The following is an 11,769-nucleotide window of genomic DNA, read 5'->3' as shown; positions in this document are numbered from 1 at the left end:
TTTAGCTGGCTATCCAGCGCCGTTTAGGGGTTCTGCAGATCGTTGCGAGGTAGATTAATGTGTTTGTGTAAGGCGAGCAATTGCGCGTGTGACGTGAGAGAGCGCGTGACGTCATCAGCAAGGGTACGACGACGGCGAAATAGCGTTACAACTTGTTATCGTTACGGCCAGCACCAATCCCGAAGGCGGTGCAATATGGGTCAAAATGGCGCATTCTCGCTTTCGTTGGCAACTTGTTGCTATGTGATGTGACGCACGCGAAGGGCAGGGGGGGGGGGGGGGGGGAAGGTTCACGTGCTATCGCTGTTTAATGCGATTAGCATAGGTAGGATATTTGACGCGCTTTCCAGTATCAGTATACGGGGTGATCATTTTTAAGTTATACAGAGATTTTATAGATCGCCTGTGGCAGGAAGCGTGATTCTAGTCTTTGAGCTGGATTATTCAAAGAGGCGGACATTACTCGCACGAGAAACCTAAACACGTAATGAAACTGACGATAGTTTAGTTAATTAACTTTATAAACTGTTTACTTTTATGGCACATATTGCAATCAACGAATTGTAGCCGGTGAGCATGCCACGCAAATCCACTTGAAACGAATTCTGAAGATGGCATGGGTTCCGCGGTGTGCGCCATTAAAATAACGGTAAAAAATTTACTGTTAAACTTCCTTTTTAAAGAAAACGCCATTTCATGCTTTGAAGCACAAAAGTAACTGGAACACCCATGTATTTGATTGCACACTTTGGCATGAATATCTAGAAACTGGTGTCATCGTGAAAATGCATTTTACCTTGCATTTTGAAAATGCAAGACAAAAAAAGAAACCCAAAGAAAAATGTCAGTGGTCTTATGGTTGAAGCATCGGGATTTTCAGACCCTGGTTAAATCGCATCATCGGACGCGCTTTTTTTTTTCTCGTTTTTTTTTTTTTTTGAACAAAGCGTGAAACGAGGCGAAACATTACGAACTACTTTCCACTTAATATCTAGGCATTGTGATATTAATGCATCTGTCTGTCAATCCATGCATTCCAGTGCTTTCGCACAAACGAAAGAACATGCGGATTTCCTTTTACGCGTACAGGTACCGACTATGTCCTTAAGCCTACATTTCTTCTCTCCCCCCCCCCCCCCCCCCCGCCATCGACACACATGTCTTTATTATTTTGTGTAAGTAAAATATCATACAGTGATATAGATCAAAAGCATTCAAAGTATTTCCCAGGTAACATGCTTTTGTAGATCTCGTTGCTGGGCGAGTTGGTTGAGGTCTGACGAATACGTGGTTGCGCTAAAAGACAACTAAGACTTGGAAAGAAAAGTAGGAAACGATAGGTCGGGCGCTGAAGCTCCGGACCTATCGCATGCTTTAGAAGCTTTCGAGTGCTCCGATTGGTGAAAGCAACTTGGCAGCGGCGGGGGCATACAGCCTGAGAAGTAAATGATCGTGGAAATGACTGTACGCAATGATTGTAGTTTAGATATTCAATTTGCATGCACATTTCCTAACATAAAAAAAAATTGAAAAAAAAGAAAGGGCCCAAGCTACAAAAAAAAAAAAAAAGAAAAACGAAAAAAAAAAAACGTACACTGCCGAAACCCGGGATCGAACCAGGGACCTTTAGATCTTCAGTCTAACGCTCTCCCAACTGAGCTATTTCGGCACGCGCAGTTCGAACTCTTAAAATAGCACGTGGTGCCAATGTAGAGGCACGTTTACGGCTTTCTGGATTGCATGCTGCAGTATTATTTTTTATGGGGTTTGAATGTTCTTCATACAATGTAATTCTTAAATTTCATTAATATGACACTACTTTCAGTTATATTGGTAGACTTTCAGTGGAATTGAAAGCAGGCAACTGTTACCGTGAAGTAAGGCTTGGTAGGCCAGGAAAGTGACTGCAGGGAAATTTCGGAGCTATTTAATAGTGTATTAGTAATAATAATAAAAAAGGCAACATCGTAGTTCAAAGTAAGCAAAGTAGTTGCGGTTTCGGGTCGACGTACAGTCACGATGATTGCGGACAGCTCCTCCATAAAATAACCCTTTTCACCCCATACACGCACGCGCACACACAAAAAAAAGTTTGGGGATAGCTCGAAATTTGTCACGTCAGCTTGACGTTATGAGTAACTGTGAGCGCTAAATTCAAAGAGCGGAAATTTGGTGCTCGAGTTCTCCGCTGACGATAAATATGTTCTTGCGAAAAGTAATTACGGATGGTGGATTGAAAAACCAGCGAAATTCACCTAGCGCTCCTTGTGAGTGTCCCTTAAAATAATGGTAATTACATTATTTATGCTTCTCTATTAATTCTGCCATATCGGCAATCACAAATCGGTGACTACTGCTCCTAAAGGCAAAGGACTCAGCTCGTTCGCCAGCATTAGATGTGTCAAAAAGAAACTGCATTATATTTTCGATCGATAGAGCTAGAAAAGGAGTACCATGATCATTTGAAGATTGCAACAACCACAATTACCGAAATTCCGGAGAGTAGCTATTTTGTGATAATACTGGATTCATCACTTCTTTAAAAGAACGAACAATAGATGTTTGCAGCATGCTCAGTCATGTATATGTCGACATGTATCGCGAGTGTCAGCATTTTCCGGCAGGCACATTAAGAACGATATAGTTCAGCATTTTTCATGGCATCTTACTGGTAACGAGACGTGGGATTATGCTTGCTCATATTACCTGGATCGGGCGATTAAATGGACACAGAGTAGAAACGATAAATTAGTTTAGATTGATAAAATATTGTTCCAAAAGTTTTTTGTTGCTAATTTCGCGTTTATAGGTTGATTATTAGAAGAGAAGATGAAAGTCAAAAGTTCCATTTTGAAGACATACATGCACCGGTGTGCCACTGTTAAGTCCCCAATTCCCAAGTACTTTTTTTTTTTTTTTTTGAGCTGCTGTGGCAGCCTCAATAGCCGTTCTTGAAACTTGTCAAGTGCTGCTTTTGGCTCTTTTACGGCAAATTGCTGAAAAAGGGTGCTTTCTACCTATAATTGACTCACACCTGTGAGTTATAGACAGAAAGCACTAGTACGGGTCAGGCACGCAGGAGCGCCGCTGGAGAAAATCGCCACCCCCATCAAAATTTCGGGGTGGGGGGTGGGGTTCTCCAGCAGGGCTCCCACCACCCCGCTGCGCAAAGAGACTTGTCAACAGCTGCTCACCATGTGCAAGACTGAGCAGATCTTTCCATGCCCATGTTCTACGGCGCTGAGTACACTGGCGGCCGAACGAACGGGCCGCCGAAGCGACCCGGAGCCTCACAAAAGAGCAGAGGACGCCGCCCCCGACAGTTGGCGCCCGATAACCAGAGATTCGGCGACAGTCGGCGCCCGATTTCCACCCTTCGTCTTTTTATTTTTGGATCTGAGCAACGCTGTTTTATCTTTATTAATTAAATCTATTGAGACGAATCGGCCGTATAACAATATTATACCATTAGGAAGACTCATCTCAAAACTAAAAATATAAAATAATTAATAAAATAGTATTTAAAAGTCACATAATTTACATACTGCCACTTTTTACCGAAAATATTTACTGAAAAAATAGGTGCTTTCCTCAAATAGTCAAGGCCTTCAGCAAGTGCCCCCCTCCCCCCCCCCCCCCCCCGAAAAAAATTCCTGGCTACGGGCCTGGTAAGGGTGTAAGTTAGTTTACAGTGTGGCTAAGCAAGCCTCTTTTCAGTGTACCAGCGACCATGTTCGGTATTCTGTAAAAAAATTTACTATAGTGCAACTGAAACTGTTGTCGCATTAGCGTCCCTTTAGGCTGCAGCAAAGAACACTGAGAGATGTATAATTCTCTACAGGCGCACAGAACTCAACATCGATTGAAAAAACTGATTAATTATGCCATTTTTAATTACGAGAGATTGCAAGAAAGCTTGCGCTGTTCACGACATATCACAGGACAATAACCCCGTTGCAAGTATGCCATTTTTATTGGGTCACTTAGGCACATGTAAAGAAAGCTTCGTTTCACAAAGAACGCTTGAAAATTTAGTCTTATGATACAAAAAGTAACGAACGATATTTCTGCAAACATAGTTTTCTACCTAATAATAAACAAGACGGAAATGATGCGTGTTATCGTAAGTGTTCGCTTTCCGTTTAACCGTTCATCATCTATTCATCGCATGGGAATGCCGGTTAGAACATGGATTCGCATAAATTTCGCCCTTATCACATACAGGAGCAACATCGCGGAGTCTTAGATGACGGATCCGGAACCACGTTTTTCGTCGCAGGATTTTCAATGGCAGCGAATTAGTGTAATTTATTATCTAAATTCTATCAATCGATTGACCCGCCGCGATTGTTTAGCAGCGGATGGCATTGAGCTGCTGAGCACGAAGACGCGGAATCGATTCCCGGTGACAGTGCCCGCATTTCGATGGAGGCGAAATGCAACAACGCTCGCGTGCTTAGATTTAGGTGCATATGTGTCAAAGATTACCCCAGGTGGTCAAAAACCGCAGGTGGCCCTACGCATAGCATGACCCGTCCAGCTCCATTTTTTTCTCCTAATGTCAACTAGAATATCGACCATATCCCAGTTTGCTCTCTGATCCACACGGCTCTCTTCCTGTCTGTCATCGTTACGCCTCATTTTTTTTCGTTATCAGCCATCGCTTATACTCTCACCTCACGCTGAGGACAAAATATTAAAGATATTTTGCCGCTGTTGTTGAACGCGGCTGTTTGTTCGGACGCAGTTATATCACAGAGTTACACAGGACTTTTTGATTTCCACCTGTTGCAGGTGGTCCCACAGCATCAGTGTTCGTGATGCGTTGGCGAAGCGGAAGGCTTTAAAAGCCTAAATATTCAATACATCGATTTATAAATATATGCAGCACGAAACACGTGACGTGGTCTATAGAACGTTAATCGGGCGGCATGTGTACGGTGGTAAAGCAGCGCACACTGTCAACAGTAACTCCTCAGGGTCTCATGAACGGACAGATTGGCATCAAGGGACCCGTGGTGAACGTGCCGGTCGACACCGAAGAGGTGCTGAAACAGTTACCCCGCTCGTTAGAAGAGGACAAGGTGATAGTGGTAACCAATGTAACCGTACAGAGAAGCAAGCTAAACAATAACATTAACCGTACCTCTCGCTACGCACACCCAGGCATAACTGAGTTAAGCCACAGACAATTTTTTAATATAAATAGGCATTTGGGGCCCCAGCTAAACATCGCCTCCCCTCCCTTGCTCCCTCCCCCTCCCGTCCTCCCACGGCCTTTCGCGCGGCGGAAGAAGTCGCGTTTGCTTTTCGCCGTGCGTTGGCTCCCCATGAAAGCGCGCGTTCCTCGCGCACATACAGCATACGGAGCGCGGCGCCAATTTCATCGCCGTTGGACTCTATACGGAACCTCACGGCGACGGTGACGGCGACGACGACGGCATGTAGAAATCCGCTTGGAGTGCACATATAATTGTTATCGCAATAATAATCATTCAAGAATACAGTCCCAATGTGTCTATAGTTTTGCATGCTCTGTACGCAGTTGATTACACGGAGTGCAGAGCTGCCGTTGCGGTTTAAAATTTTGAAAATCGATGATCATCCAAATGAATAGAAGCTTGTGATTGGTGGTATCGGAGTGCTAAAATCGAGAGAGCGAGGAGACACGCGACACACACACACACACAGCTTGCTCTCAAAGCAGTCCTTCAAAAACGTTTCGTTTAGTGCTTAGCTAGTTGTAGTGCCAGAGTGTTGTGCTTCGTCAAATAAAAGGTTAAAGAACATGCGCGCAAAATTAAATTGAAGCCAGTTCTATGACTACTTTTATTTGCTTATGCCAGAAAGTATATATATAAAGTGAAAAAGTTGTTTTGTCTTGGCGCAGCAACGATGGTTGCGCAAGATAGTGCGTGATAAATTTGCCACCGCTTAACGTTCTTTAAGTTCACAGAAAAATAAGCTTTGCCTGTGCGCCGTGTTACTATGGCTATTTGTTGGAAGGTCCGTTATTTCTGGTGAATGATCTGAATCTCTGATGCTTAGCTACCTAATGTGGACGGAGAGAACAATTGTTTGTATATCTATAGTTATTACTGCAAACGCCTTCCCAAGTAACGGTCATCTATGCTGTTGTGCAAGTATACAAATAAACTTCCCTTAGTAGACCACTGTTTCGTAATTCTTTTATAGCTACAGTGCATTGTACGCGCATATTTCATGGCGCCGAACTGTAATTGGATTTTATTCGTCTATGAAGCAATTTTTTTCTAAGCAGATAGCGCGCTTTCTCACTGCAATTTGAGCCAGAATCATCGCTAATGACTGATTCTATTGGTGGATCCATGAATTATTAAGATTTTAGACCGGAAAGATTGATGGATACTTGTAACCTACATGCTCAAAATGTGAACATTTATGAAACTAATTCTTTGAAATGTGAAAGTACTTGTTTTATATTTGGATTAGCATTTGGAGCCCCCTTTCTTCTGTTAGCACCGAAAAGATTGATTTGCACCGTTTAGCATGTGACGTCATCTGGGGGACTTCGCCATAACGCCGCGCGCGGTCTGGCTGCGCGAGTGCTGCTTGACGAGTGGACGGGCCTTCGCTATAGCTGAGTTTGTACAACCACGTGAGTCGGCCAGCTTGTACTATACAGAATATTTTGCGATAGCAATTATATGGACACTTCCACCGGATTTCTGCCGTCGGCGTCGCCGTCGCCGTCGTTGTCGCCGTCGCCGTGAGGTTCCGTATAGATAAAATCTTCGCCGCGCGCCGTATGCCCGAGCGGAAGCGTGCAGGGACGCACGCTGTCACGGAGAGCGAACGCACTCAATCTTCCACGCGCAAGCAAGGAAGCGGGAAGCGAGCGCCGGAGGGAGCGGAGGGGGGGGGGGGGGGGCGCACTTCTACTCTGCCAACAACCGCGCTCGTCGCTCGCCCGCACCGTCTCTTATCTCCACACGGCTCTGACCTTTATGCGCCGTGCATTCGCCGTTCAGTTTCCGTTGAAGCGATAGACCGCACGTACCTTCGCCCGCTGCGGTGTATGGGCTCGCTGCCAGCGTTTTGACAGTCGTTATCTGCAGTCATTCAGTGTGATCTATTCATGTTTGTTTGTGCGCGCTCACACCACAGTTAGTAATAGTCGGGCCACATTTTCCAACGCACGCTACACATGCAATGCTGCCCGGATCGGCAGTGCCGCGCTACAGGTGTGTCCCTTCGCACGCGCTGCCCACGGGCAGCGCTTCTCATCAACACCACCGTTTCACACGCGCCTTCTCGTGGTCATCGAGTCTCTCTTCATGTCGGTCTACTTACGCCGCAGCACACCTGCTTACTTAATCAGCTCATGTTTACTACAATTCATATTGCTACCAAAGCCGCTCACCTTACTTCGTATGACATTGCTGTGTTGCTATCGCATTCATTGCTTCGCCCTTAGGGCGAAACTGTGACATTTTTAGAAACCCTTACCCTATGTATACTTTAAAAATCGAGAAGCATAAAGCTGCGGAAGCTTGGTGCTTCTGCTGTGTTGAGACTACTAGAGCTTGGCGTAAAGTCGATTGCAGTAAAAAAATAATGCACCTTATTTCCTCTGCGGGGATTGGTGGGCCCGAAGCTTCCCTGTAACTTCCATCGCAATTTGAATAACGAGGCGTGGCTGGTCTAGTGGTTGGGGTGGAATATAGCAATTGAGCACCGGTGTTTGTACTGAAAAGTATGAAACATAATGCTTGACGCGTAGACGCCGTTTGAAATGACATGGTCCTATTGCACCTTCCTATCAGGGCGTTGGTAAGCATCAATTATAGGTCGCTCTGAACTACACGAACATCATTTACGATGTATAAAGCAGTGGCACTACGCCTAGTGCTTCCTTTCCAGACCTCTCTGCGCTGACTATACACGGCTGTTATACGTTCTTTCCCTCTTCGCACCGCAGTTGTTTAGGTTACACCCCCCCCCCCCCCCCCCCCTCGGCTGGCTATGTCTACTCGGCGAAACACCGATGCCTATACCCGGAGGAGAGGCAAAGAAGTTAAGCCCTCATGCAACACCTGGGGCGACTGTTGTGCGGTGTACCGTACAGTCTCATGTAAGGGCCACACCCGTGTAAGGGCGGCACTCCCAACTTGGTAGCCCAAAATTAGAAAAAAAAACGTTTCCAACGGAGAAGCAATCGCGTTCAGTGCCCCGATGCTGCGCGCGCGCGTTGGCGAATTTTCGCACGCTGCCGCGTGCCGCTACTAGATGGCGAGGGCCATATATAGTAGCGGCATCTAGTATCTAGTCGAGAAAACTGTTTTTGTGAAGAACTAGATTGTATTGACTGACTCATTCGTAGCATACTTGCTGCGAATGAATCAGTCAATACAATCTAGTTCTTCATAAAAACAGTTTTCCGGCGGTTGTGAAATGCGATGAACCTAAAGTAGCAGTGAAGGGGGAAGTACTGCAAGCATGACGTGCCCGATCTACTCGAAACAACGTTCAATAAGGTATCAATTGGGGCTAATTGGTGATTATCGGTTTACTGCACTGGCTTCTGCAGCAAAGACAACAAGATGAACAAGTACGAACTGCTGCCTTTTCTTTCTTGTTATGTTTTGCGCGAGAACCAGCCATGTAAACCCAATTAACTATGTCCAGGAGCGTTTTACATTGCCCCTTCGGCTATCTGTCAAACTTCACTGCACTGCACCAGCGTAGCTCAATGGGCAGCATCTCCAGGGAACCGGGAAACTCCCATCGGTCCCTCTATCGTACCCGGGACCAATGTGTCCCCGTTATTCTAGTTGTTCATTTTTTCGACGTTGGTCTATGGTTAGTTCAGGTGAAAAAGTGACCCGCCCCGGAAGAGCGTTGGTCTGGGTTCATTAGCCGACCCAAGATATTTATTATTCTAAAAGAGGCGTAAACCGCGAACAATATATTCTGGCACCACACTATATATCTAAGCGACTGTACCCCTGCTTGAAGGTTAGGGAATTTTCTTGGAGGAGTGACGCCTTGCGTGATTTCTATTTCGTTCGAACTGTTCGAGATTGGTACAGTTTACCATCGAGCCTTGTATATATCACATCAAATGAGGCTTTTTTCCACGCATTGAAATAATTTGTTCATGTACCTAGTTAAGTCGGTACCTCCCTGCTGTAATTCCCTACGGGACTATGCAGGTAACTAATAAACTAACTAATAAACAAAAGTTTTCTTCAACTGCGAAGCTTTCCGAAAAGAAAAACACTGGGTTTCCTTTGTAACTTCGCACTCCTTTTGGGTGGCTGAGATTTTTTCTTCGTCAATACATTTTGGTAAAGCGCTCCTTCCCCGCGGCAACGCTTCGGACAAACGTCAAACGCCCACGCAGCTTACTCTTACAGCGGCTATTCTTGCTCCAGGGCTGTGCACTGGTCTTCGGCTGGTCATCGTGCAGTCCGAGATTCAGCCGGTAGGCATCCACACACGAAGAAAGAACCCACGCTGAAAATTCCACGAGCAGCACAATTTCGGAACACCGAAACAACATGGCAAAGAAAGGTCACTCCTTTAGGACGATGCGCGCTCACGAGAACGGCGCGGCGTCATAGCCACAGGGTTTAACCCTGGGCCCAGAGATCCTAGAATAACGTCCTTCCTGACGGGATCCCAGAGACTCAATACCAAGTGGTCTCCGTGGGCTTCCGACGACGGAACATGCGAGCACGCAAAAGATGGCGAGAAGCGACGACGTGTCATTGTTCTCGTCAGGCGTGCGAAGTCATCGTCTTTGTGGTCAGCCGTGCGCTGGGTGCAGGGACGTTTTTCGCGCACGCTAGGTTCACGCCTGGCCACCGCCGCCACAATGACGGCTGGCGAAGAAGGCCAAGGTCTGGTTTGCCGGACACGACTTTGGGGACGGAACGAAAACGGAAAACTAGTAAAAAGAAAGAATTTGGAGCAGTACATTGCTTCCGTGCGAGAGATCAGTTTTCTTTAACTAGCAAATGGTTAGCGCGGTATGTTCAGCCTCTTGAGGGCAGCGAAGGAGTAGGCTTATCTAGGCCGAGTAGTCGTAAGAAATAAAAAGAGTACGAGGCCTAATAAAAATGAGTTGGAGTTGAATATGTTGAAGAGATATTCGCGGGCTAATTGGTTTGGTCGTTATTGCTGAAAAACTTGTAGTCCCATGTCACGAACACTGAAGGACGAAACACATCAGCGCTTTTGTTAGACCGCAATCGTGGTCCAACGATGAGTTGAATCGCAATTTGGAGCGCATTCCTAAATAATAATAGCAGCTAGCTGACCAATAACCAAGCAATCTCATGCAAGTTCACTGTATTCTGCTCAAGGGCCTATTTAGGGTAGCCTCATCAAGGGAGGGGGGGGGGGGGGAGGTCGGAGGCGCCCAACCAGGCATACAGAAAACCGGGAAGGTGGGGAGGGGGCGCTGCACGCTCGATTTTGGCAGTACTGCAGTGTCTGGCATATCCTATATGAAAGCCCCGGCATGTCGTAAGAGGCATGTCTAAGGAAGAAACCTCGGTATTCTTTACCTTGGTATTTACCTCGGTGCTTGCCTCGCTATTCACAAACCGGCCTCTGCTCAAAATTCTTCCTCGAGTCCCAGAACTCATGTCTGTATATGCTCGTAACTCTACCATGATGGTGATGATATGAGCATCTTCTTTGTAACGGGGCTGCGATATGTCGCAGCCCCGTTAACGTGCAATCAAGCTCGTTCTTTAAAACGTTCTGGTACATCTAAATTTTTACATATCTTCATACACTAAGCTACATTATTCGCAGTGTAAAGTTCGCTTGAGCGCGTGCTTTCCCTTGCTTTGCACCACCACTCTCGCAGCCGCTTTTACAAGTCTCCACAGGAGTTCCAGTTATGTTTCCGGACTGTCCATAAACCCTAGCGCCTCGGTCAAGCCAACTGACTCTACATTTATCGCTGGATGGACACTTTGACATTCTAGCTGAATATGCACGATAGTTTCTGCACCATTTTCACATGTGCACGCGATGTATGAGTCGTGCTAATCTAAAGACGTTCTTATACACCCTGATCTCTTTTTGAACAGTATAGCAATGCCCTTAGAAATTTCATACACAATTTCCATTCCGATTTCCTAAAAATGCGATTAGCATTTTTGGGGAACTTCACTCTGTTTGCGGTATGTATACCTAATCTTTTTCACATACATAGCGCATTACGTTTTTTGCTAGCTTGGGCCATAAGGCATGTGCTGGTTGCTGTCTTGCCGTGCAGGCAACATGGGTCACTGGGTACAATGTGGCACATGGGTATGGACCCCGGACAGACAACCTCGGTACGGCGTTTGTTACACAGGTATGTGACCATTCTTGGACAACCTGCTAGAATGGATGTGACAAGGTGACACAATGGGTATGTAGCCTAAAATACGTTAATGCGCTCGCGCCACATGCACAACAGACGCCTCCGCGTCGAGTGAGGCCGCTTGATGGAGAGCCATTGCGACGAAGTGGCGGCCAGGATAGTAGGGAGAGTAGGGGTTGATACGGAGTTGCAACTGAGGTGCGGTGATTACAGCAATATATACTGTGTCGAAGTATCATTCGGCGTTTTGGCTGGCAGCAACATTGCCACTTCGTGCGTCCGCTGATGTGCCTATAACTAAGGTTTCATGATTTACTGATGTCATGGGGATATGGCATGATAATAAAATATTCATCTTAACATATACAACCTATCATCCACAATTACACACCCATCACACGAAA

The 11,769-nt window shown here is 46.0% G+C and overlaps 1 non-coding gene across 1 annotated transcript; it reads right to left on the bottom strand.

The window, feature by feature from the left end:
- Positions 1-1,596: 1,596 nt before the first annotated feature.
- Positions 1,597-1,669, bottom strand: Trnaf-gaa (transfer RNA phenylalanine (anticodon GAA)). Its single transcript has one exon. It is a non-coding gene; the product is annotated as a tRNA-Phe (tRNA).
- Between the last annotated feature and the right edge of the window lie 10,100 nt (positions 1,670-11,769).

This window comes from Dermacentor silvarum, chromosome 9 (genome assembly GCF_013339745.2).
Source record: "Dermacentor silvarum isolate Dsil-2018 chromosome 9, BIME_Dsil_1.4, whole genome shotgun sequence".
In the NCBI taxonomy this organism is placed as follows: domain Eukaryota; kingdom Metazoa; phylum Arthropoda; class Arachnida; order Ixodida; family Ixodidae; genus Dermacentor; species Dermacentor silvarum.
The sequence above is the reverse complement of the archived record's forward strand: the minus strand, read 5'-3'. Positions and strand labels throughout refer to the sequence as shown.